The 25,692-nt window shown below is 39.7% G+C and overlaps 1 pseudogene; it reads right to left on the reverse strand.

Annotated features, from left to right (window-relative positions):
- Positions 1-235: 235 nt before the first annotated feature.
- On the reverse strand, positions 236-989 carry LOC108517514 (ADP-ribosylation factor-like protein 4A; annotated as a pseudogene).
- Positions 990-25,692: the final 24,703 nt, after the last annotated feature.

Consider the following 25,692-nt stretch of genomic DNA (forward strand, 5'->3'; position numbering starts at 1 on the left):
AGAACTTTAGTGAGCATTTTCTAATAACTGAGGAGGGGCATTAAAAACCATGTCCACATTTATTTTTTCACTCTTTAAAGTTTTGTTTCACTAACTTCAGGTCAAATTTCTACACCTGTGTTCTGATCAATTTCCTATCCTTGCTTGGCTTCCCCAAATGCTAGTACCAAAAGATTTGTGGGGCAGGGAGAAGAGACCATTTTAAGAAGCACTGCATTTACTCATCCTCCACAAGTCAACAAAGTTGGGCATCTGATTGTTCAACAAAACAAAGCTTTAATAGCATCCAGGAGGGCAGACAGGCAAACCACGGTGTAGACACTCTTCTATTTGTCAAAATCAGACCAGAGAAGACCTCCTCCACACAGATATAATAGGTATTGATATTCATCTTTTCTTTTTCTGTTGCCACATTTAATCTTTTAATGATCATATCATGTAGTTTCTCAAGTCCTTCCTTTAGGCCATCTTCTGTGATTGCACAGGTAGGCTGCAAATGCCAAGGAGCTATGAGCTCAGTTCACCCATTGCTAACAATTTCTCAATTTCTGAAGGAGATAATGAGTTCCTCAAGTCTTGTTTATTAGCAACTATCAGTACAGGGACTCCTTGATTTTCTGATATCCTAGTTATTTTGTGAAGCTCAGTTTTGGCTTCTTCCGTCCTTTCGATATCAACAGAGACCACAAGAAATACAACGCCATCTGTGCAATCTGGTATATGACTTCCACAGTGGCATGTGTGGAATTTCTCCTGACATCTACATCCCAGAAGTGAAAAGTGACTGTTTTAGAATTTCCCAAGGTTACCTTAATTTTCTCAGTGTTAAATGCTTTGGTAGGTACAGTATTTACAAATTCATTGAACTGCAGCCTGTATAAGACAGTTGTCTTTCCAGCACAGTCCAAACCCAGCATAACAATCTGGAAGGACTGAAATGAAGGCAGGCTGGACAGGACAGAAGTCTGGTCTGATAGTCAGTTCCCCATTTCCAACTGCAAATAAATGTCCAAATTGAAACACTTTCCTCTTCTTGCTTTAGAACTTCTCTTCATAGGTGATCCAGCTATAAGACTGACTAACCATCCTTCCCTCCCCTTCACTCATTGTATCTCTCAGCCCTTGGGGAGGTGCACTGATACCTGTTCACTGGCACCAGGGAGGCATGGGCGGTGGCGGAGGCCTGAGAGCCAGGTGGGCACGGCACGCCAGACTGCCCTAAGGGTGATCGTCTGGCAGCTCTACGCGACAGACCTTGCCCCCTGCCCACACGCCCCTAATCACTACTAAGGATTATCATAGATGTCAAACTGCTTCTCCTTCCCTTCCAAGAGAATTATTCATTTTTTGTTTATTTAATGTTAATACTTTTCTTGCTTCATCCATGATTGCCCACCTATTTTGACCCCGTATAATCATTTGATATGATTCTTTTGGTTCACATTGACTAAACAAACACATAAACAAAAATTAAGGGCACATAGCTTAAAAGTATTCTTAGAGAATGATGGTATTTCCATGAGTTTTAAAGAGTAAGTTTATCTGAAGTAAACCTACCTTTCTTCCTTCCTTCTATCTGTCTGTCTGTCCACCTGTCTGTCCTTCAATCCTTCTGTTCTTCCTACACGCCTACCTTTCTTAATTAAAAGAAATGCATCTATGTGGTTGTCATGTATGGACAGGAACATTGACATGGGAATTGAAGACCTGGATGTAGTTCTGGTTTGGCAACTTAAATTCTCTGAAACTCAATGTTAATTTGGAAAACAAGGCTGATGCTTGTTTTCTGAAGAAAGGAAACTGAAGAAAGGAGAGTAAGAGAGTTTAGAAAAATATAAAAGGAGAGCAATCAGGTGGATTTTACTGTCTCTAAATTTTGAGCAAACTGACTTTTAGAATGGATATGGAAGAAGGCAAACCTTGTTTCTAAAAGGAAACCCACTTGTGAAGTATCTTCAAAGTGAAATTCATAATCATGTTTCTAGTTCGGCTTCCTTTTTGGGGATAACGACAAAGTACTACACCCTGTGTTAGAGAGTGATATGGCTGCAGTCAATCCCCCATTAATTATGAAGTTTGGTAGCATGGATTTGACTTATTTTACTATTCTGTTTCTTCCAAAAAGCCCCATGCTTGCTCAGAGTTGATAACTGTACCAGATATTGTGGGATAGTTTCAGCACTTACTGAACAATTTCTAAAGGCCAGAAATCATCAGTTGTCACTTATGTTATATTAATAACCTTACTAAACAGATGTTGTGATAACAGTTTAACTGATGTGTAGGCAGAAACTTTGTCAAACCATGAGTTTTCTCTGCTCTCAGACCCCCACAGCAGTCATCAACACAGAATACTTCTGTGACCAAAGATGTGGGGGTTCTTCCTCGTACACCAAGCCTGGACACCAGCTGGTGTCCTTCAATTCAGTTCTGACACTGTCTACCTGGAGATGGTGTCAGGTCCCATAAGTTGAGGGTTTAGTCCCACAAGACCACCCCTTTCTTCCCCCACAGTTGAAAGTCAGGGCCTCTGGAACTTATAAGCAACTGGCTTCAAGTTCGGATTCCCATGAACCCTTCTCTGGGTTCAATTAATTTGCTAGAGCAGCTCACAGGACTCAAGGAAACATTTACCTGTGTTTACTGGTTTATTATAAAGGACATTACGAAAGATACAGATGGAAACATGCATAGGGCCAGGTATGGGACACAGAGCTTCCACGCCCTCCCCTGGCACACCACCCTCCAGGAACCTCCATGTGTCTAGCTGTCTGGAAACTCTCTTGATATGGTTCTCTTGGGTTTCCATGGAAGCTTCAGTACACCAGCATTCCTTCCCTCAGAGTATGGGGTAGGACCCTAACCCGGAAGGGTCGTAAGACCCTCAGTAGGAAAGGCAGGGAAGAGTGGAGTCCTTCCTTGGGGCAGTGGAAAGGAGGGCAGGAGAAGGTAAGAGGCCTGCACCTGAGGCCTAACACACCCAATATTATAAAAAAAGACTGTAACAAGGGCAATCGGAGTCAGGAGCCAGGAACTGGGCCAAAATCCAATATCTATCATAACATCACACTGACATATATAAAAAAAAAGAGGCTTGGAGAAGTTGTTCCTTGTTTTAAATCAACAGGTATCAAGTGGCAGAATCAGGATTAGAGCCCAGGGTGTCCGATTTGGTGTTGCATGTGCCTTCCACTGGAAAACAGCATAGATTGGTGTTAGTAATGTGGCTTCTAGAATCTGGCTGTGTGACTTTGACCTTGGACAAGTTATTTAAGCTGTCTAAGCCTCCATTTTCTCATTTAGAACATGGGAGTGCTAATAATTATTTTGGTTTTTTTAGAGACAGAGTCTTGCTCTGTCATCCAGGCTGGATTGCAGAGGCATGATCATAGCTTGTTGCAGTCTTGAACTTCTGGGCTCAAGCAATCCTCTCGCCTCAGCCTCCTAAGTAGCTAAGACTACAGGTACCATCATACCCAGCTTATTTTTCATTTTTTGTAGAGATGGAGTCTTGCTACATTGTCCAGGCTGGTCTTGAACTCCTGGCCTCAGGCGATTCTCCTGCCCCGGTGTCCAAAAGCTCTGGGATTACAGGCGTGAGCCACTGTGTCCAGCTGATAGTTATTTTTTAGGGGAATTTTCTAGATCCTTGTCATTTCTCTGTCTTTCTCCCGTCATCATTATCAAGGTCTTAATATATATATACTCAATCCCATGGTAACCTACTTCCATGTCCAAGTCGGAGCCAGTCTGCCCTGCACTGGAGACATACTAGTGTACAAGACAGTTCTTGTCTCTGCCTTTGTGGCATTTACAGTTTACTGTAACAGGGGATACCTGTACTATGGTGGTGTAAGCAATGAATGTAGCCACATAGGATACTATTGGAAGGCATAATGGGGGCACCCAAGACTGGTGGGGCTGGATAGGAAGGGAAGGCTGCTTGGAACTGTACATTGAGAATGAAGGATGATTCGATTTAGCCAGGTGAAGAGGAGAGAGAAGAGTGTTCCAGAGACAATGATGTTTGCAAAATCTAGGAGATGCAAGAGATCATGATGTTCTCCAAAAACTGAAAGTTCAACCTGTGCCCATGTGGGAGGTGGTAAGAATTGAGATGGAAATATTAGCAAGGGCACCTGAGGAAATGCCTTGCTAGTCATGTTAATGGTTTTGGACTTGGACCTGAGGGCAGTGGGAAACCACTGAAGGAATTTAAGGACTTTGCCACATGATAAGATTTGTACTCTGATTATTGTCTGAAAATTAGGTGGGAGGAGGTCAAGATTTGGAAACAAGATGATGAGAGCCCTAACTTCAACAGAATAGTAGAAATGGGGAGATGCGAATATCTTCAAGAAATACTTAGGAAGTAGAACTGTCAGGACTTGGACTTGGAAAGTAGAGGAGAGGGAGAAGTTGAACATAATGTTCAGGTTTTCACTTGGTTAACTTTCCCCTGAGTCAGAGAGTGCCAAGTGAAGAGGAAAAATATTATTATTTCCTTCCTAGATAAAGCACTTCATGTGTACCAGGCACTGTTCTAAGTGATTTATAGATACTATCTTGTTAACTGTTCACAGTGACCTTATGAGATAGTTACTAGTATTTTTTCCTATTTTATAGTTGAAGAAACTGAGGCATGCAGAGATTAACGTAGCCAGAAATTGGTAGAGCCAGAAGTCAAACCAGGCAGACTCGTCCAAGACCCGGGTTCTTAACCACTGCACCCTGCTGTCTTATCAACAGGGAAGATAAATTCAGTTTTGGTCATGCTGAGTTTGAGGCACCATCAAGACATGTAAATGGAGTCACACGGTGGTTTGGCATTTAAAAACAAAATTTAAGCCAGATACATGGATTTGAGAAAATTTACCTGTACATAGTAATTGACCTGTGTGAGGAAGAGGAGGTAGAGTGAATGGAGGAGGAGGCCTGTTGGGAACACCCATTTAGAACCATTCCCAGGAGACTGAGGTTAGGCAAGACTAGAGAGGTAGGAAGAAAACCAGGAGAGCATGGACTAGATATTCAGTGACATCTTCATGTAGGTAACTGGTTTTGAAAGGAGGCCTCTCCAGTCCCCACTGCCCCTCCCTCTGTGACTCAGAACCACTGGGCCATGCTGGCACTCAGTGCATTGTCCCTGGCCTCAAGGCATGCCCGTTACTGTGATGCGAGCAGCAGCGAATTTGTATGGGTCTGCAGCAGCTCGATTCTTGTCTCCTCGGAGGAAAGAATTCAACTGAGGGGCTTAAAGCAGAGAGACCAAGGCAAATTTCATATTTTTTTAAATTGATTTTTTTCCTTTTTTTCTTTCTTTTCTTTTCTTTCTTTTTTTTTTCTTTCTTTTTTTTCCTGAGACAGAGCCTTGCTATGTCTCCCAGGCTGGAGTTTAGTTGCATGCTCTAGGCGCACTGAAACCTCTACCTCCTGGGTTTAAGCGATTCTTGTGCCTCCACCTCCTGAGTAGCTGGGACTATAGTTGCCCTCCACCACGCCTGGCTAATTTTTGTATTTTTAGCAGACAGAGGTTTCACCATGTTGACCAGGCTGGTCTTGAACTCCTGACCTCAAGTGATCCGCCCACCTCAGTCTCCCAAAGTGCTGGGATTACATGCATGAGCCACCATGCTGGGCCCCAAGGGTAATTTTAGAGCAAGAGTGAAAGCTTATTTAAAAGTTTTGGAGCAGGAACGAAAGGAAGTAAAGTACACTTGGAAGAGGGCCAAGTGGCTACTTGAGAGATTCAAGTGCCCTGTCCAACCCTTGACGTGGAGTTTTTATACATTGGCATGGTTCCTAGGTTTGCATTTCTTCTTCCCTGATTCAGTCTTGGGGCAGGCTATCCGCATGCACAGTGGCCTGCCAGCACTTGAGAAGGGCACATGCGCAGTGTGTTTACTGAGTTGTGCACATGCTTGTTTGAGGCATTTTTTCCTTACCAGTCAAGCATTCCCAGAAGAAGGTCATATACTGGTTAAACTGCCATTTTGCCTCGTAGTGTGCATTTTTGAGCCCACTCACTCAACTCCTGAAATCTTAATGAAAAGTTGCTAATCACCAGCTTCAGGTGTTTTCTATCTATTGGGAGATTGCCTTTTCTTGGGGTCAGTTTGCAACCAATTATTATTTTAGAGAAACTGTTTAACAACCGCCTGACCATGGTCTGACATTCCTGGTGGGAAGGGGGCCCTCTCCTGCCCTGCTTATGTCTGCTTAACTACTTACTGTAACAGTATCTCCCTACCACTCACGCCCCAATTATACATTACCAGAGTATTTCTCAGACTAAGCTCTTTGCCTGCCTTGTCCATGCAGCATTTTTGGTATTTGGCATTCATATGCAGTCTGTGGCCCTTGTTCAGATCATTGCCCTCCCGGATTGTATAATCCAGAGACCCATGTTTTAACTATTCACCAGGCTGAGGCCACTGTGCTGTCTCCACCCTCAGCATTCTCTTTACCAAGCATCTTTCTTGTTCGTCAAATACCTTTGCTATGTGATCTCCACCCTTGCTTTTCAGTTCAACCTGTTTTCTGTGATCAGCCATTTAACCCTTTAAAACCCAATCTTAGACTCTTCCCAGTTAACTTACTTCCAAGTCCAAGTCTGAGCATTGGGTTAAGCTTATGGTTGGTGTATGTCTTTATTTTCTTCTGAGTCTCTGAACATTATAGAAAAAAGTTACACAACTGCATTAATTCACCTCCAAATATTTTGTTTCTGAAACTGTGAGGTCTTAGTCATCGCCTTATTTTTGTCTTAATATTCAATAATCTGTAAATAAGTACTATAACATATAAATGTTGACTAAAGCAAAATAAAATAAATGTTTGCTAGTGGTCTGTTAACATGATCTGTAATAGCCTTTGTAGATTTTATTTAGGAATAATATTTGATATAATATAGTAAATAATTTTTGAAGCATTTTATAAATTAAATATTTTCTTAATTCCAAGGAAAAGGAAGTCATATTGTGTTTATATACTAAGGCAAGCCTTGTGTTTTGCTTATATACATATAATCTTATCTAGACTTATGGCTTTTGTGGTTCTTAAAAGCTATGCCATACTCTCTTATTTTTATTCTCCTGACCCAAATATTTTGAAGCCTTGCCCACTAAATTGTTTCTTAAGTAATCATTTGTTTTTCCCCTTTTTTCCTATGTTAAAGCCAATACAACAGTTAGCATATGATATCCTATTTTACTAAGCTGACAATTTAATTCTCACAAAAACCCTATCAATGTATTTTCTTGTTGGATTCAGCAACCTTAATAAATTTTAAAATTCAATTTCTGTTATGGTTTTGAAATATTCAAGCTAACTCTTAGAGCTTTTGTCATTGCCTTTGTGTACATGGAATGTAAGAAAATTATTCTAAAGTTACCGTGCCTTTTTTTCAGTCTGTGCTTTATATCATTTGTTCTCCATCTGTGAGGGTAAAATCACCAGCTTACAGATAACGGCCTCATTTCCATTTCTTCCCTAACTTAGTGTGGCAAAGTACTGTTAGTAAGTAGGGCAGTCTGAGCGGATTTGGGCAGCTGGGATGGAATTTGGACTTCTGTGACAAAGGACCAGTAGAAGTCTAGCAGGATCTAGCATTTGAAAGGAGTATCATGTAAGGAAAAGCTAGCACTGTGGTGATGTTTTTTCTTTCTTTTTCTTTTCGTTCTTTCTTTTTTTTTGGTAGTTGAGAAAGGATTAGTTTGGGATTCAGTCTCGAGGTGAGGTTTTGAGAAACAGCTTGGAATTTGAGAGTCTCTGGAGATCAAACTTAATGCTTCAATGAAAAGCCAGTGCTTTTATCGTTCATAAATAATTTTAAATCTTCCATAACTATTTGCACATCTAAGGAGTTCAGATATTTCCAATATACTTATTTCTTTGAAAACTGGAATGGTAAGGTTGCAACCTTGTAAGCTGCTTATTTGAGTAGGAAAACTGAATGACTTACTTAAAATCAGTTTTTTTTTTTTTTTAAGTTTTATCTCTGCAGCCTCTAAACCAAAGATTTTTCTTTTGATAAATGTTAAACTTTTAAATGACATAATATATTGTAAGACTAATATCTCTGGGCAGTAGCATGTACTGATTTAAATCTAGAAAAAAGTAATATGTTCTTACCATCGTATAACTATAAATACATATAGTTCTTTTTCTGGTCTTCCTTCTCCAGTTGACTGCCTCACAGTCAGTGTGTCTCACTAAACTGTGGTCAGTCAGTTCTTTGAAAGAACACGATGATTAGAATATTGCTGTTTCTTTGATCTAGGTTATTTATGAACACTGCTGATGTTCTTTCTCTGAACTGTAACTGTACCATTCCACTCAAGGGCACCTAGGTCTTGGCCACCCTCTGCTCCGGGAACCTGTTCTCAGGTATGAGCAGACCTGATAACAAAATCACTTAACCCTCAAATTCTTAAAAAAACTTTAAAAATTAATACATAATAATTGTACATATGTGATACATGTGGTATTTTGATACATACATAGAATATGTGGTGATCAAGTCCGGCTGTTTAGGATATCCATCAACACAAGCATTTATCATTTCTTTGTATTGGGAACATTTCAAGTCTTCTCTTTTAGCTGTTTTGAAATATAAAATAAATTATTGTTAACTGTAGTTACTCTACTGTGCTAAAGAACACTAGCACTTATCCTTCTAACTGTGTATTTAAACCCGGTAACCAACCTCTCTTCATTCTCCTTACCCCATGCTTTTGAATGAATAAGGAATCACTTTGCTTCTGTCCTTTCATCATAGTTAAGCATCTTTAGTTCCCAATATTTTGTACCCCCTCTAGTTATTGCTTTTCAACATGACATTGAAGGAATCATGATGATTAATGATCCTTAATGAGTTCTATGACTGTATTTTACTCTGAGATTTGAAATGTATTTATGTTAGTGTTTTATAATTGATGAGTCTTATTATTATTATTATCATTATTCGAGATGGAGTTTTGTTCTTATTGCCCAGGCTGGAGTGCAATGGCCCAATCTCGGCTCACTGCAACCTCCGCCTTCCAGTTTCAAGTGATTCTCCTGCCTCAGTCTCCCAAGTTGCTGGGATTACAGGTGCCCGCCACCACACCTAGCTAATTTCTTTTGTATTTTTAGTAGAGATGGGGTTTCACCATGTTGGTCAGCCTGGGCTCGAACTGCTGACCTCGTGATCCAGCTGCCTTGGCCTCCCAAAGTGCTGGGATAACAGGCGTGAGGATAAGTATTATTTTTGCTTTAGAAACACAGAAATGAATTCTTCAGCAAATATGACAAATTACTGGTATGTGTCATGACAACAGGTTACTGAAAATGTATATAACAGACCTTAATTTATAATTCAATTAGCATATACTTGTAGTGATTTATAGAAAATGTAGAATAATAAGCTTGTATGTAAAATTGATGGTCTAATTCATATTTTAAAATTTAATAGACGTATGAACACATACATCTTTTGAAGCCAATTTCTATTAGTTCATTCCTATTGAGAAAAGGTAGAACAGTTTCAAATTACTTGCAAGAATTATCTACTGTTAGTTCAGTAGAGCAAGTATTGGAAATTTTCCTTTTAAAAATTGCAGCATCACATATTTTGCTTTGTTATAGTATTTTCACTTGTTTTATTGACTGTTTTGTGGTGTTCTATCTTAAAATTAGATAAGCCTTACCTTTTGAGGTAGTCATAATTTGTATAATTTCCAATGTACAGATGAGGTAGAAAAAATGGAATATTCTTGTTTTTGAGGTGAGCCTGTATTTAGATATATAAATGGTACAATTTATCTTTTAAGTTACTGTTTTAAATGTAGATTCTTTTTTTTTTTTCTTTTTTTTGAGACAGAGTCTCGCTCTGTCACCCAGGCTGGAGTGCAGTGGCCGGATCTCAGTTCACTGCAAACTCCGCCTCCTGGGTTTACGCCATTCTCCTGCCTCAGCCTCCCAAGTAGCTGGGACTACAGGCGCCCGCCACCTCGCCCGGCTAGTTTTTTGTATTTTTTTTAGTAGAGACGGGGTTTCACTGTGTTCACCAGGATGGTCTTGATCTCCTGACCTCGTGATCCGCCCGTCTCGGCCTCCCAAAGTGCTGGGATTACAGGCTTGAGCCACTGCGCCCAGCCAGATTCTTTTTTTTTTTCATTCTCCAATTATCTCAATATTTCAACTTCTTTGTTGGTTGTGTTCTTGAAGAACTGTGGTCCCAGATATGTAGAGAAGTGTGATGGTGAATTGACATTTGCATATCTTTTTGATTTCTTATCACCTTTTGGGACTGGAGTCCATTTGAAATCTGAAGAATGTGATACTGCCTCTTTCGAGAACAATGCACATATTTATAAACAAAATTTAGTGTATGATTCTAGGCATTTTATGAACTCTGGCTCTGTCCTATATGTGGATACTATTCTGGTCTAATTTCAGAAAGTAACCACTCTAATTTAGTATATGTTACTTGTTTCATTGGAACTTCTTATTTCTACAGGACTTCTTTCCATTCATTCAAAAAATACTTATGAATCATCAGTTTTGTGCATGCATGCTATAGAACTTAGGTACTGAGAGGAAGCCAGGAATTCTCAGAGAAACACAAATCTATACTATCTTTTGCACAAATTTAGAAGACAAATTGTGTGAACTGGAGTGGTCATGGATGCTCTTGTGTATGTTGGGTTGAATTAGGCTTCAGAAAACTGGGAAGATGGGTGGAAGAAGTGAGTGATGCTAGTCTGGCTGCAAACATTTAGTGATGACCTCAAACCCTGGAATCCTTTTATCTTTGAAGGGAGATAGCCTAGATCCTTATAGGATAAATATGTAGGCTAGAGCAGTCTTTTTCAAACTTGAGTAATGTACTGACTCCTTTTAAAAGGAAATTATTGTGGCCTCTCCATTCTGATTTAAATTATTTTTATTTAATGTTACTTAAATATGTAAAAACATAAAACTTGACCTGAATGTTCTATGCTTATAACACTTACGCAACTGTAAAATCCAAAACTGATTTAAAAATTCCACAAACAATGATAATGATATGTTACTGCAAATAAATTGCCACTTGCAATGCAAATGTGGTGCTGGCCATTATGGCATCAGTTCTTTTGAGGTCAACTTGCCCCTGATACCAGGACTCAAATGTATGGTTTATGGTTTTGTTCTCTTTTTTTTTAATTGGCTTACAAATATTTGAAATATTACTACCTAATATCAACTTTACTGTAAACATAAAATAGGCACACTGATCAGTTATGAGACGGTCATCCAGATGACTTAGAATATATGTGTTCATTTATTAAAGATTATAATTGCTATGGTTATATCTATCAGAACAGTGGTTACCTCTATGTGGGAGATTCACTGCAAAGGGACATACGATGCATTTTGGGGGATAGTCAAAATTTGTAATATCTTGACTTGGGCATTATTTTCATAGGTACACACATGATATGGTTTGGATGTTTGCCTCCTCCACATCTCATGTTGAAATGTAATTCCCAATGTTGGAAGTGGGGCCGTGTGGGAGGTATTTGGGTCATGGGGGCAGATTCCTCATGAGTGGCTTGGTGTCCTCCCCATGATAATGAATGAGTTCTTGCTCTGAGTTCACATGGGATCTGGTTGTTTAAAAGAGTGTGGCATCTCCCTCCTCCCTGCTCCCTCTGTCACCGTGTGGCATGCTTGTTTCTCTTTTTACCTTCCACCATGATTGGAAGCTTCCTGAGGCCTCACCAGAAGCAGATACTGGCACCACGCTTCCTGTTCAGCCTGCAGATCCATAAGTCAAATACACCTCTTTTCTTTATAAATTACTCAGTCTCAGGTATTCCTTTATGCAATGAAAATAGATTAATACAACACATTTATAAAAACTCATCAAATTAAACATCGTATTTCACTGCAGTAAAGTTTACCTTAGTAAAGAAAAATAATTATTGGAATGAAGACACAAAATTTAACTTTTTTTTTTTTTTTAATGCAAGAACTCTCATATGCTGAGAATGAATGTATGGACTTTGGTTTGGGACCCACAATCAAGGAAGGCTACTGAACATTTGTGACTCCAGTAGGCTTTGGCCCAGACTCATGTGCTGTTTTCTACCCTGGTGAACTGAACTTGACCATATATAAGCAGTGAAGACTCTTTGCACCCATTGTAGAGGACAGCCTATGTAGTGCGTCTTATGCCACCAAGCGCTTTGCACCATGCTGATTTCAACTCAGGCTTCCAATTGGAATATTCCTCTGAATATTCTTCTTTCCCCCATTGTAGCCACATAGGGGAAGAGAGAGGAGGGTAACTTGAAGAGTGCAGAAGGAAGGAGATCCAATAGAGCAGCACTCAAAAGAAGATTAGAGTTTAGTAGATACTTTTGTCCTGAAAATCTTTATTTTTACAGTGAACACTTGTGAGACCTTATTTAAAAACTTGTCTGATGGCCGGGCATGGTGTCTCACGCCTGTAATCCCAGTACTTTGGGAGGCCGAGGCGGGCAGATCACGAGGTTAGGAAATCGAGACCATCCTGCTTAACATGGTGAAACCCTGTCTCTACTCAAAATACAAAAAATTAGCCAGGCGTGGTGGCGGGCGCCTGTAGTCCCAGCTACTCGGGAGGCTGAGGCAGGAGAATGGCGTGAACCCGGGAGGCGGAGATTGCAGTGAGCCGAGATCGCGCCACTGCACTCCAGCCTGGGCAAGAGAGCGAGACTCCGTCTCAAGAAAAAAAAAAAAAAAAAAAAAAAAAAAAAAAAAAAAAAAAAAAAAAAAAAAAAAAATTTTTTGGGAAAGAATTGTAAGAATTAAAGTTAGATCTCTAATCCTATGAGTTATTTCCTATTCTGTAGTTTTTCCAGCTTGTCAAGGAGAAGGAATGGGGCCTTCTAATCTCTCATGAATGTCTTTCCTCTTCTGTGCCTATGGAAAAGAAAAAAAAACAACAACGTGTTTTTGAGCAAAACATGTTCACAGTAGAAGTTTCTAAATATTCAAGAATTATTAGATCATTCTGTCACATGAACTCTTTTACCTTTTGTAGGTTTTAGATAGATAGTCCTCATCTACATGCAGAGGTGAATTTTTTTTTTTTAACCAAATTTTACAGAAATATATATTAGTTGTTATATCAGAAAACAAAACAAAACAAAACAAGTTTTCTTCTCTTAAACAGTGAACAGTGAACACTCATCATACTTCTGTGACCAGAATGTGTGGGAATTTCTCCCTATTAACAACCAATTTTCTGGTGAACAAGTGGGCGTCCTATACTTCAATTAAATTCTGACACTGCTTGTCTCAAGTAGAGTCAGCTTTTCCAGGTTAAGTGCTAGGTCCCACGAGGCTGCCCCTTGGTTCAGACAGCAATCGCAGATAGTAGGGTTGTCACCTATGCTTCTGATCAACTGGTTGTAAATCAGGATTCCTAGGACCCATTCCTTGGGTTTGATTAATTTATTAGGATGCCTCCTAGCAGAACTCAAAGAAACACATTTGCTGGTTTATTACATTAATAAAGGATATAGATGAACATTCAGATGGAGAAATACAGAGGGTGAGATCTTGAAGGGTCCTGAGCACTGGAGCTCCTGTCTTCATAGAGTTGGGATGCACTACCCTCCAGGCACATGAATGTGTTGTCAAGCTGAAAGCTTTCCAAGCCCTGTACTTCAAGGATTTTATGTAGTTTTATCATGTAGACATGATTGCTTATTAACTCAATCTCCAGCCCATTGCCTCTTCCCAAAGGATGGGATGGGGCTGAAAATTCCAAGCTTCTAATCATGGCCTGGTCGTTCTAGTGATCAGACCCCATCTAGGGGCCATCTAAGAGTCACCTCATTAGAACAGAAGATGTTCCTATCAACAAGGAAATTCCAAGGAATTAGGGGCCCTGTGTCAGCAATTGGGGTCAAAGACCCAATATCAAAACAAAAGATGCACCTAGCACCTCTGCTCAGGAAATTACAAGGGTTTTAGGAGCTCTGTCCCAGAAATCAGGGTTGGAGACCAAATCTTTTTTATTTATCCCATTGTCATAATTGTCTGTTGTTGAGTAACAAATTACACCAATACTTAGCAGCTTCGAACAATAAGATTTGTTGTATCACACAGTTTCTGTGGGTTAGGAATCCACGAGCACCTCAGCTAGGGGTTTCTGATTCATGATCTCTCACGAAGTTGCTGCCAAGATATCAGCTGGTACTGCAAGTGTCTGCATACATGACCCAGAGAAGCTGGTTTGTAAGCCTGGCAAGCCAGTGCTGGTCTTTTGCAGGAGGCTACAGTTTCTCAACACATGGACGTCTTTATAGGGTGCTTGAAAGTCCTCACAATTGGAACTCTCCATTGGGCTGCTTGAGCATTCTCACAACATGGCTGCTGGATTCGCCCCACTATGAGTGGTCCTAGGGAGTAAGATGGAGATTGCAATATCTTATAACTTAACCTCATAAGGTACACTCCTGCATTTCCACAGTGTCCTGGGCTGGGCTGCATATTGGGCTGCAATAGTGAACAACAGACATACAGACACACATTCCTGGCCTTGCAGCTTGCAGCCCTGCCAGGGGAACACTTACATATATATGCCCTTATAAGTTCAATAACAAAAAGGAATATTTATAAAGGCAAAAGTGCTATGACAAAAACAAAGGAAGTGCTGAATTAGAGTGTAACTGGGAGGACCCACTTAGATTGAGATACCAGGGAGGACCTCTGAGAGGAAGTGACCTTTAGACTGAGTCCAGATGGATGAGTAAAAACCAGTCACAGAAGGGCTGGGAGGGGAGAGGAAAGATCCTGTGCAGAGACCTCCAGAAAGGAAAGCACCTGGCCCGTTGGAGGAATCCAAAGGAGGCCAAGGTGACTGAAATGTAGTAGAAAAGAGAGGACGATAAGGGACAGGTGGGGAGGTAAGCAGAGTCAGATCATGCAGAACCTTGTGGATCATAGAGTTGGATTGTTAATACAAATGCAATGGTATGTTTATATTTAGGTTTAGCTGCATGTGACTGAAACCAAAGGGTAGTTTATATAAGATAAGAGTTTATTTCTCTTATGAAAGGAGTCATGTGGTAGGAAATCCAGGGTAATTTCCGACCCAGGTTCCTATTGATTTACTTATTTTTTCAACTATTTTTGGCTTCAATGACTTTCATCCTGAAAGTTACATTACGTCCTCATATGGCTGCTACAACTTCAGTTGTCACATCCTTGCTGTAGGTCAGAAGAAGAAGGAAAATGTAAAGAGCAAAACGGGGACTTCTCCCAGCTGATTAGTCCCCTTCAGTGGCCTTTAGAAATGTCGCACAACACTCCCACTTGGAGTCAGTTGACTAGACCTTAGCCACATGGCCTTCTACAATTGCATGGGAGAGAGTGCATTTTATTTTGGATAAAAAGTACCAACTAAATATCATGTCCCTGCTACTTAGTGGAAAGGGAAACTGGGTGTGGGGGCAGGCAGCCAGCAGCCTGTGTCACAAATGGGAAGCCACTGCAGGGGTTAAAGCCAGGGAGTGATCCGGTGCTTTATAAAAGGGACATTCCAGCTCCTGGTGGAAAACGGTTTTCGGAGGGAAAGAGTGGAAGCAGGGAGGTCAGTGAGAAGCCTATTGCAGTAATCCAAAAGTTAGATAATGAGCCTGGGCTAGGTTAGAGGTGGTGGTTTGGAACCGGGTGGATCTGGGATATATAACCCAGTTCAGATCTACAGGTTTTGGTGATAAGTGAGGTGTGAGGAAAGGGGAGGAATCCAGAATGAAATCCAGGTTTCCTGTTTGAGCAATTCTGAGGGTGGTGGTGCAATTTATGGAGATGAGAAAGACTAGCAGGGGAGGGTGGAGGAACTGGCTTAGAGGGAAAATTAGGAGGTCAGTTTTAGGCATGTTAGGGTTGAGAGGTTAGGGTATGGGAGGTGTTGAGTAAACAATTGGATGTACATTTCAGGAGTTTGCAGGGAGGTCAGAGCATATTCATTGTATTTGCAGCCATGGGATATTTAAAATCAGTTAGGGCCGGGCACAGTGGTTTATGCTTGTAATCCTAGCACTTTGGGAGGCTGAGATGAAAGGATCCCTTGAGCCCTGGAGTTTGAGACCAGCCTGGGCAACATAGCGAGACCCTGTCACCACTAAAAGGAAAGAAAAGTAGCTGGGCATAGTGCCTTGCACCTGTGTTCCCAGCTACTTGAGAGGCTGGGGTGGGAGGATCACTAGAACCTAGGGGGTCAAGGCTACAGTGAGCTGTAGTCACACCACTGCACTCCAGCCTGTGTGACAGAGCAAGGCCCTCTCTCAAAAAAAAAAAAAAAAAAGTAAAATCAACTAGGCCGAGATTATAGAAAGAGAAAGGAAGAGGGCCTGTGGCCTAGCTCCAAAAAATATTTAACATTTCGAGGTTGGATAGAGAAGATGTCAACCAAAGAAAGTGAGGCAGGGTCAAGGAAAACCAGGAGGTATGTGGTGCCATAGAAACCTGGACAGGCAGGGCTTCAGAATGTAGTGTGTGAACTGTCCAAGGCTGCTGAGAGGGAGGCTAAGATACGGTCAGAAAGGCATCTATCAGATCTGGAAACCTGGAGATCACTAGTGATTCCCCAGGGCAGCATCATAAAAACATTCCAGTGGAGTGGTGAGGATGGAAGTCAGACAAAGGTGGAGTGAAGTGGGATTAGGGACCCAGCAGTATCCAACTGCTGAGTATAGGGTGCAAGCCTCTGAAAGAGTGTTTCTTAGGGCAGACAAACCACAATCACCAGTAGATAATCAGAAGAAGCAGAATGGACCCATAAAATGGGTGTAAGTGGCTGCCAGCTAGAATGCATTCAAAAAATAGCTTTTGGAACAAAAGAAAAGTTTGTCAAGTTATTTAGCACTGCACTTCTATGCTGACACTTATCAGGAGCAAATGTGATTGTGAAGAGGCTGGTCCAGGGCTCTGTCCTGAGTGTAGCTCATAAATACAATCAGTTCAATCCTCAATCCAGTCTGAAAGGAGAAAAACCTGTTTGACACGTGTGTGGAGACAACATAGGTCTGACCATTTAGCCCCTTTCTCAGAACCTGGAGATCCCAGTGAAGAATTGCTGACCCCCACAGCTGCCACAGTGTCAATTCTTGTGTTTGAAGAATTTTTTTTGAGACAAAGTCTCACCCTGTCACCCAGGCTGGAGTGCAGTAACACGATCTTGGCTCACTGAAACCTCTGCCTCCTGGGTTCAAGCGATTCTCCTTCCTCAGCCTCCCAGGTAGCTGGGATTACAGGTGAGTGCCACCGTGCCCAGCTAATTTTTGCATTTCTAGTAGAGATGAGGTTTCACCATCTTGGCCAGACTGGTCTCGATCTCCTGACCTCGTGATCCACCTGCCTCAGCCTCCCAAAGTGCTGGGATTACAGGCGTGAACTACCGTGCCCGGTCATTTGAAGAATTTTTAAAGAATCTTGGACAAAGCTTTCTGGATGGTAACAAGCTGAGCCTGGCTGATGTGCACCTGCTTGAAACTTCCTCCCACCTCCCAGTGGAAGAGAAAGCCCCTTCTGTTCTCTCTGCATTTCTTCTCTCCAGCAGGAATGAGTAATATCCCTATGATTAAGAAATTCCTGGCACCTGGTAGCAAGAAAAGCCCACCCCCTGATGCCAATGATGTGAAAACAGTCCACCAGATCTTTATATTGTAAAGCTGGTACTTATTTAAAATAACCATGAGCTGGACAGCCTCTGTGGATTACTGTACCCCTTAAGTACTATAATCAGTGCCACACTGCAGTGGTCCCTGGGCCTATGAATAGCTACTTCCTCAGTAGTTCCTATGTTTCAGGGGCACCTTCTCTACGGAAGATCTTAATTTGCTCATGAGTAACTGGGAGAGAGGGCAGGCCAGATTTAAGTTAGCCCTTCCTCTGATGAGTTATTCTAGCTCCTATGGCTAGTCCATTCTGCTGTGGGGGAGGGTGAGAATTATGTTCTCCTCTGAGTTTCCTCCTTCTTTTCCTTTTTAGAAAGTGAAGTGAGATTATTTGGAATAGGTCAAGGAGCAGGAATGCACATATTAATGCAGTGGTCTTTAAAGTGTGATTCCCCAAGCCAGCATCATCCAAGTCACCTGGGAATTTATTAGAAGTGGATTTTTTAAAAACCTTAATCTAGACTTACTGTATCCAAGCTGAGGGATGGTTCCCAGCAATCTGATCCCAAGCAAGCTTATTAAAATCTTGTTTTTTTAAACAAGCCTTCCGGGTGATTGTGTTGCAAGCTAAAGATTGAGAAACATTGCTCTGACCAGGAAAGAGAGAGATTCAGGGCCATTCCAGAGTAAGGGACACTGATACAAATTACTGAGGATAGAACTGAGCTGAGGATTGACCGTGTTACATGTCAGTACAAACCTACAGGTTCCGAACCCACTCTGAGGCCCTGGAGATGTCCCATGTACTCACTGGAAAGGAGTGAAGGAAATGGAGACAGCTTAAGTAAGACAAGTTAGGTTGCAAAGGGAACCAAAAAATGACAAGGTTGTAAAGTATAAAAATATGCGTTAGAAATATTTCCGGAAGATTATCTAGCTTCCTATATCTACGACGACTTTGATGTCTCTTTAGAGAAGGACAGTTTTAATTTTTATGACATTTTATATCATTTGGTTTCTTTTTTTGATAAACAATGGTAAGAATCATTGTGTTTAGCAAAACTTATTTTTAATATGTTAATCTTTTATTTCAATTTCTGTAACACATTTTTGGTTTTCTTTATTTGTAGTTAAGAACATTCTTTTTTGGTTCCTTAGACTTTTAAGAGTGGGCCTTTCTACATCCTCCTAGTAGGAAATGGGAGATTCTTTTATATCTCTAAAACCTGGCTTATCTCTGGAATGGGGATAAGCCTTATCCTTTTCTTCAAATATAATATAATATATATATAAGATCAATATAATCATAATAGTAATGGATACATATAATTGATGAATATCAATAGCGTTTACCACAGGAAAAAACTAAGAAGAAATTGGTGTGTGTGCCAGATTTAGCAAATAAAAATACAGACTGCATAATTAAATTCAAATCTCAAACAATTTTTTTTGCAATAGTGTAAGTGTACTCCCTGTAGTATTTGGGACATACTTATAAGAATTTATTGTTCACCTGGGGCCGGGCGCGGTGGCTCAAGCCTGTAATCCCAGCACTTTGGGAGGCCGAGACGGGTGGATCACGAGGTCAGGAGATGGAGACCATCCTGGTCTACACGGTGAAACCCCGTCTCTACTAAAAAATACAAAAAAACAAAAAAAAACTAGCCGGGCGACGAGGCGGGCGTCTGTAGTCCCAGCTACTCGGGAGGCTGAGGCAGGAGAATGGCGTAAACCCGGGAGGCGGAGCTTGCAGTGAGCCGAGATCGCGGCCACTGCACTCCAGCCTGGGCGACAGAGCTAGACTCCGTCTCAAAAAAAAAAAAAAAAAAGAATTTATTGTTCACCTGATATTTAATTTTAACAGGCACCCTCTATTTTATCTGGCAACTCTAAATTGGTAGTAACTCTAAAATTAAAACATCTAAGCATTACAATCTTTCAAAACTGCTCCAGCTATTATTAACTAAAAGATTTAAGAGAAGAGTTATCATCTTGGATAAGACTGGCCATGGGGTATGTGCAGTTTTAGGTGCTCTGAAGGAAATGCCACCTTTTTCCTTCCTTCTCCAGAAATCACACTGGAATTCAGTGAATGAGAGTAATAGACTTATAGAGATAATCTTGAAGATAGTCTACATTTTTTTTACAATATAATTTTTCTATAGGTAATATATGCACACCTCTTTTTTTCTCTCTCTTAAATTTTCTACATTTAAGAAACCTATTAATATATTTTTAAGAACTGTGGTCAAATACAAGTAAAAGTCACCATCTTAACTATTTTGAGGTGTACAGTTCAGAGGCACTAAGTACATTCACACGGTTGTGCAAACACTCATCTCCAGAACTCTTTTACTGTTGCAAGTGGGTGTTGTTCTGATTTAATGACTATAGCTCTGTACTCATTACACAACAACTTCCATTTCCCTATTCCCCCTCCCATCCCAGCCCCTGGCAACCTCATCTACTTTCCGTCTTTGTGAATTTCACTACTCTAGCTAATTCATGTAAGTGGAGTAATACAGTATTTGTCTGTTTGTGACTGGCTTACTTCACTTTGCGTAATGTCATTAAGGTTCATCCATGTTGTAGCATGTGTCACCATTTCTTTTCTTTTTAAGGCTGAATAACATTCCATTCCACATTATATTTATCCATTCATCTATTGATGCATACTTGGGTTGCTAATACTTTTGGCTGTTTTGAGTAATGCTCTTATGAACATAGTTGTAAAAGTATCTCTTTGAGATCCTGCTTTCAATTTTTTGGGGTCTATACACAAAGTGAACTTGTTGGATAATATGGTAATTCTATGTTTAATTTTTTGAGGTACCTCCATACTGTTTTCCATAGCAGCTGTACCATTTTACATTTCAACCAATAGTACATACATGTTCTAATTTCTCCACATCTTCACCAACACTTGTTAATTTGTGTTTATTTCCAGTAGCCATCCTAACGAGTGTGAGGTGGAATCTTCTAATATTTAAAGAATAAGTCACTGAAAAATGTAATACTTCATTATTGGTAACATTATTTGATTCAAGTACATGGCTATGATGTTACATGGTGGTTGAGAACTGCTATTTTATTCTATGATGCTAGGTTTGCAGAAATTACCCTGGAATTAGGATGGAGAAACTGGATAACTTTAACAAAATATCTCAAGATACACTTAATAGAATAGAATTTATTTTTCATAAAGTCCCAGAATATCAACTGTATTCATATTAAAACAAATACTGAAGACACAGTCCATGTTTGAGTTTAAATGAATATGTTTTGTCTAGAATACCACTCTTCTCCCCATGACAATGTGGTAGCCTCAAGAGCAGGATTTATGTGTCAAAGCATTTGTTCAGCCTGTATTTCATGAGCATTTGCTACATGCCAGGCAACACATTTGTTGTTGAGGACACAAAGAAGAATCAGCACATTTAGATTTTGTTCATTGCTTATCAGGCACAATGACGAACAGGTTTTATCATCTTAGAAAAAGCTCTTTGAATATAACTGCATTTTGATATTTTTGGTCTTTTGTTCTATGGTAGTTCAAACAAAATGAGAGTGGACAATATTACCCCTGTATATTTCTTTAAATAGTAATATACTTAAAAATACATTTCTTAACAGTGTTTTGTGCCCCCAGTGTGCCTCAAGAAGATATTGTTCTCATTTTATTGATGAGGAGGCAGAGGCTTCGCATTGTTAAGCGACTTCTACAGGGTTCTAATCTGATTACCTAATGGGGCTGGGAAACAGCTGAGTCATTATAGGCAACATTCTCATTCTTTCCTCTGAGGTGTGCTGGCCCTTCTGGATAGGAAGTACTTTCTGTGTTCCAACTTTGTAACATGATCCTGTAAAAATTTATAATTGATTCTATGGTTTAAGGCTTATTCTTTCTAAACTGAGTTGCGTATTGGATATAAAAGCAATTTAAATCCCTCACATTTTAGTCCTCTTACATTCTTGTTAATCGACATTTAGCATCTATGCATTTGAAAATATTTCAACTTCATTCAGAACTAATTATTACTTTGTGATTTAATTGAGTATTATCATATATGACATGAAGCAAATATCTATGCAATACCTTCTGAAAATAATTGATCAGTACCTTATTTGATGGAGGTCATTGTTAGAATTTTGAATTTTATGCTTTTAAATGGATCTTGGGGTCAATTCTTTTTTAGATTTTATTTCTGCTTTAACTCATGAGCCTTCTGCTAACCATTTTGTCCTGCAGTGGTTTCTTTTGAGCTAATTTATTCTGGTTTCTCTGTGCTTTGAGAATTTCAATGGCTAACTTTGCGTGAAACAAGCTTACAGTGGGACCATCTGGTGTATCAAGGTGACCGATTCTCAACTCATTTGATTAAATGTTTCTTTCTGGAGTGTTCTCTGCTATCTTTGTACACACATAGATATCTTTATCTGGTGTAATATTTTGTGTCTCAGATTTAAGACAAGGTCATTGCTTCTCAATTTTTGTCTCCTTAGTTCACAGAATGTGATAATTATTATTTCATGTACAATTATAAAATTATCCCATAATAAAATCTCTTTTACACTTTGCCCTAACTTGACAGTATTAGTACCAGAAATTTGACACTAAGTTCTTCTTTATTCATCCAAACCACCTAGAAATTCTTGGAAGTGCTGGATCAGATTTTAAGCTGAGTTCCTATCAGGGTTCGTGCTGTCTCACGTGTCCTCTTTCTGCTTTGCGCCCTGACAGCGCGATGGGAAGCTGAGTGGGTGGGTAAACGGTAGACTGCATTTATGTTCCCAGGAAGGCTGTTTGTTTTGCCTTCTGAGACAGGCAGGATGCAATAAGAGGAAGAGTGCTACATGATTAGGCAGATGAGATGCATTTGATTTTTAGTAAGCCCTTTCATTTGTCTCATTTCATTTCTTATTTAAAATATTAGGATCTGCTCTGTTCTAACTACCTCACTGCTTATTGTTGCAAGAATAAACAAGGTACAATTTGTGGAAGCTTATTGTAAATTCAAAAGCTGTGTACAGAAATAATCTTGTATGTATTAATTTGGAGAAATAAGTTAATGTGCTACCTACTAAAGATGAAAGAATTAAAATAATTTACTTTAAATGGCACTTTTACCATTTCAAAGTGCCTTTACATATAAGTCTCATTTGACTATTTTAACACCATTATGAAGGTAGGAGGAAATGCTTTTATCAGACGTATTCTGTGAATAAGAAAACTCGGTTTTGGTGCTGTGAGAACAGAGTCTAAGGGTTGAGACCCTGGGGCTACCCTCCAGGCCTGGACCACTGTCACTACCTCTGCTTTCCCTTCATGCTCTTGAGCATGCTCCTGGACAGAGCTGACCCACTGTGGTTTCATGTTATCTCCTTTCAGGTGAGCCTTGTAACACTGGTCAAGGTAGAGCTGCTTGTGTGGAAACAAGAGACGAGGGGCTTGGGGACCCTTTCTATTAGCCAGTAGTTTCAACCAGGAGCCTTCTCAGTGGAATCTGCCTCTGCCTTTTCCCTATGACCACTGTATAAAAATCAGTAGCCCTTTCCCTACAAAATGCTTGTACCAGCTTCTTGAATCAGGATTTCAAACCTCCTGGTGGCCAAGAATGTATAATAGGAAGTGCTTTAATGGCATCAATCTGATGGGGGAACGTGTGCTATTTGCATAGCTAGCACGTTATTCTTCTGTGAATTGCTCATTTTGGGAGACTGATTTTGTGAGGGGAGTTCATGGAGGAGAAAAGACTTGGTATTACCATGAACTCTTATGTTGTTTGACTCATTTCCCCAAGTAGTTTGTTCTTCAGGACTTTTGAAGGACCTTATGTAAGGCTTATTTGTATAGCTCATGAGGTCTTACACAAGTTTTCTGTAAATATCCCAGTAACCAAATGAATAAAACATAAAGTCCTGGAATAGTTTAATTGTTTATCTTAAAGGCCAGTTTAATAGCAGACTGTACTCTTAATGTATTCATCCATTCGACAGATATCTTTTGAACACCAACAACATGCTAGCCCTGGCTCTAGATATGCAGGATAATGTAGTGAGCAAAAGAGGCTCCTGTCCTCTTGAAGCTTGTGTTTATGTTTCGGTGTGTGAAACACAGATATAAACATTTGCTGGGGATTGATAATAGTATTTGTCCTAATTAAAACTTGCTTAAGAAAACGGTCAGTATATTTTATATGTTTATTTTAATAAATGATTCAGATTACATGTTTTAAAGTGACAGACAATAATGAATGTGTGTAGACATATATACACATATTTAGCAGTAGGTTGGATTGTTAGGATTTGGTTCTAACAAATCCTAGGATTGTTAAGAATTTGGCTCTAGAGATCATATAGCTATTATTTTTGTTGATTTTCCCCAGAATTTTGTTGTAGAAAGATTAGTAAAGAATTAGTTGAATTCATATCTAATTTCCATGTTATACATTTGTCTTTTTTATTTTTTAGTACTTAACAAAAATATCCATCAGATATGAAGCAGGCACATACTGTGTTTCAGATCACAGTATATCAGTGGGCCAGCTGAAAACATTTTTGCATTTTCTTCTCATTGCAGGACAATCCCACAGTTATAACTGGCTAGACATGGCATTTTTTTCATCCTTTCTCTTTTTCCAAAATAAACTCATAAAAGACCAATAGTAGTCATAAATAAAAGTGTATACAATTTTCATAATTTGTTTATAATGTGTGTTCTTTTTTGATATATTCTAGCAGATCTAATTTAAAAATCTCATCAAATTGATTTAAAATAGTTTCTTTAGCCTTGATTCCTACTCTTGACAGCCTGGTAGTACAGCAGCTTAGAGCTAAAACTGAAACCAGACGATCTGGTTCAAATCCCAGTCTGGCTTTGTTTGGGGAATGAAAGTGCATACTGGTGTTTGAGTCAGCTCAAAAAAGTTTAAGTTTGAGGAAGTAGTAATGCTTTTGTAGCCCAACAGAGCCAGATGGAAGATGAGGGTGCTCACGGCCTCCCAGTGGGTGGCCGGCATCTTTCCTGTTGATGCCATTTTCAGATGCTTTTTCTTGCAGCTACACCTGGAAACAAAATGTTTGCCATTCATCTGTGCAACGGCTGCTTGAGACTTTTAAGTCTGCAAGGTCGTGTACAGTGAGCAGGTCATCACTGTGCTGGGAGCTTAAAATTCAAAGTAAAGAGACAATAGAAAAAGATAAAATATAGTATAAAAATTAGTGGAATCTTCCTGGAGTCAGTTGATATCCATAAACAAAGCTGAAGAATACACAGGTGAAAACAATGAAGTTTTTATAGGCTAAAGAAAAGGAAACTAGAAGGGCAAACGATTAGGCCCTTTTCATCTGTATGTCTGGGCATGGTGCCTTTTATGAGTTGGAAGGACTCCCCGAAGAGCATTACCTGGTAGGGGGAAAAAGAAATGGCTAGAATTTACAGTAGTTTTATTTCTGACTCTCATTCTTTCACTTTCTAAGAAACAATTTCTTTAGTTTTATGATTACGAATTAGAAGTATAAATATACTATTTTTGTAATATTTGCATATATGTTTATATGTAATTTTGACAAGTATACATAAAACTGTAACCTGGACACTGGTTATGGTTCCATCATTGACAGTGTTTGAAACAAAACAAAACAAAACAAAACAAAACAAAACAAAACAAAACACTTCCTCTCCTTGCTCTACCACTAGCCCCATTACTTCTTCCTCTATATTTTATTTTTCACATTGCCACCAGAATCATCTTTCTGATCATTTTACTTACCTGCTTAGAAACCTTTCTTGGTGGTTCCATAGTTTTTAGAGAACTAAGCCTGAACTTCTTGATATACTTTCCAAGTTGATTGGTTGTACATTATGTGTTATGTCTTATAGATGTGGTGTGTGTGTGTGTGTGTGTGTATTTAAAACTCTGAGAGGTTTGCTCCTTTTTTTCTCAAGGCTTTAGGCAAGATCAGTTATTGATTCCTGAGATGACTGTTACAGAGTCACACTTGTTGAGCTCATACCATGTTATTGGCCTCTGATGCTCCCCCATCCTATCCC

Source organism: Rhinopithecus bieti, unplaced genomic scaffold, assembly GCF_001698545.2.
Source record: "Rhinopithecus bieti isolate Rb0 unplaced genomic scaffold, ASM169854v2 scaffold_39703, whole genome shotgun sequence".
Lineage (NCBI taxonomy): Eukaryota > Metazoa > Chordata > Mammalia > Primates > Cercopithecidae > Rhinopithecus > Rhinopithecus bieti.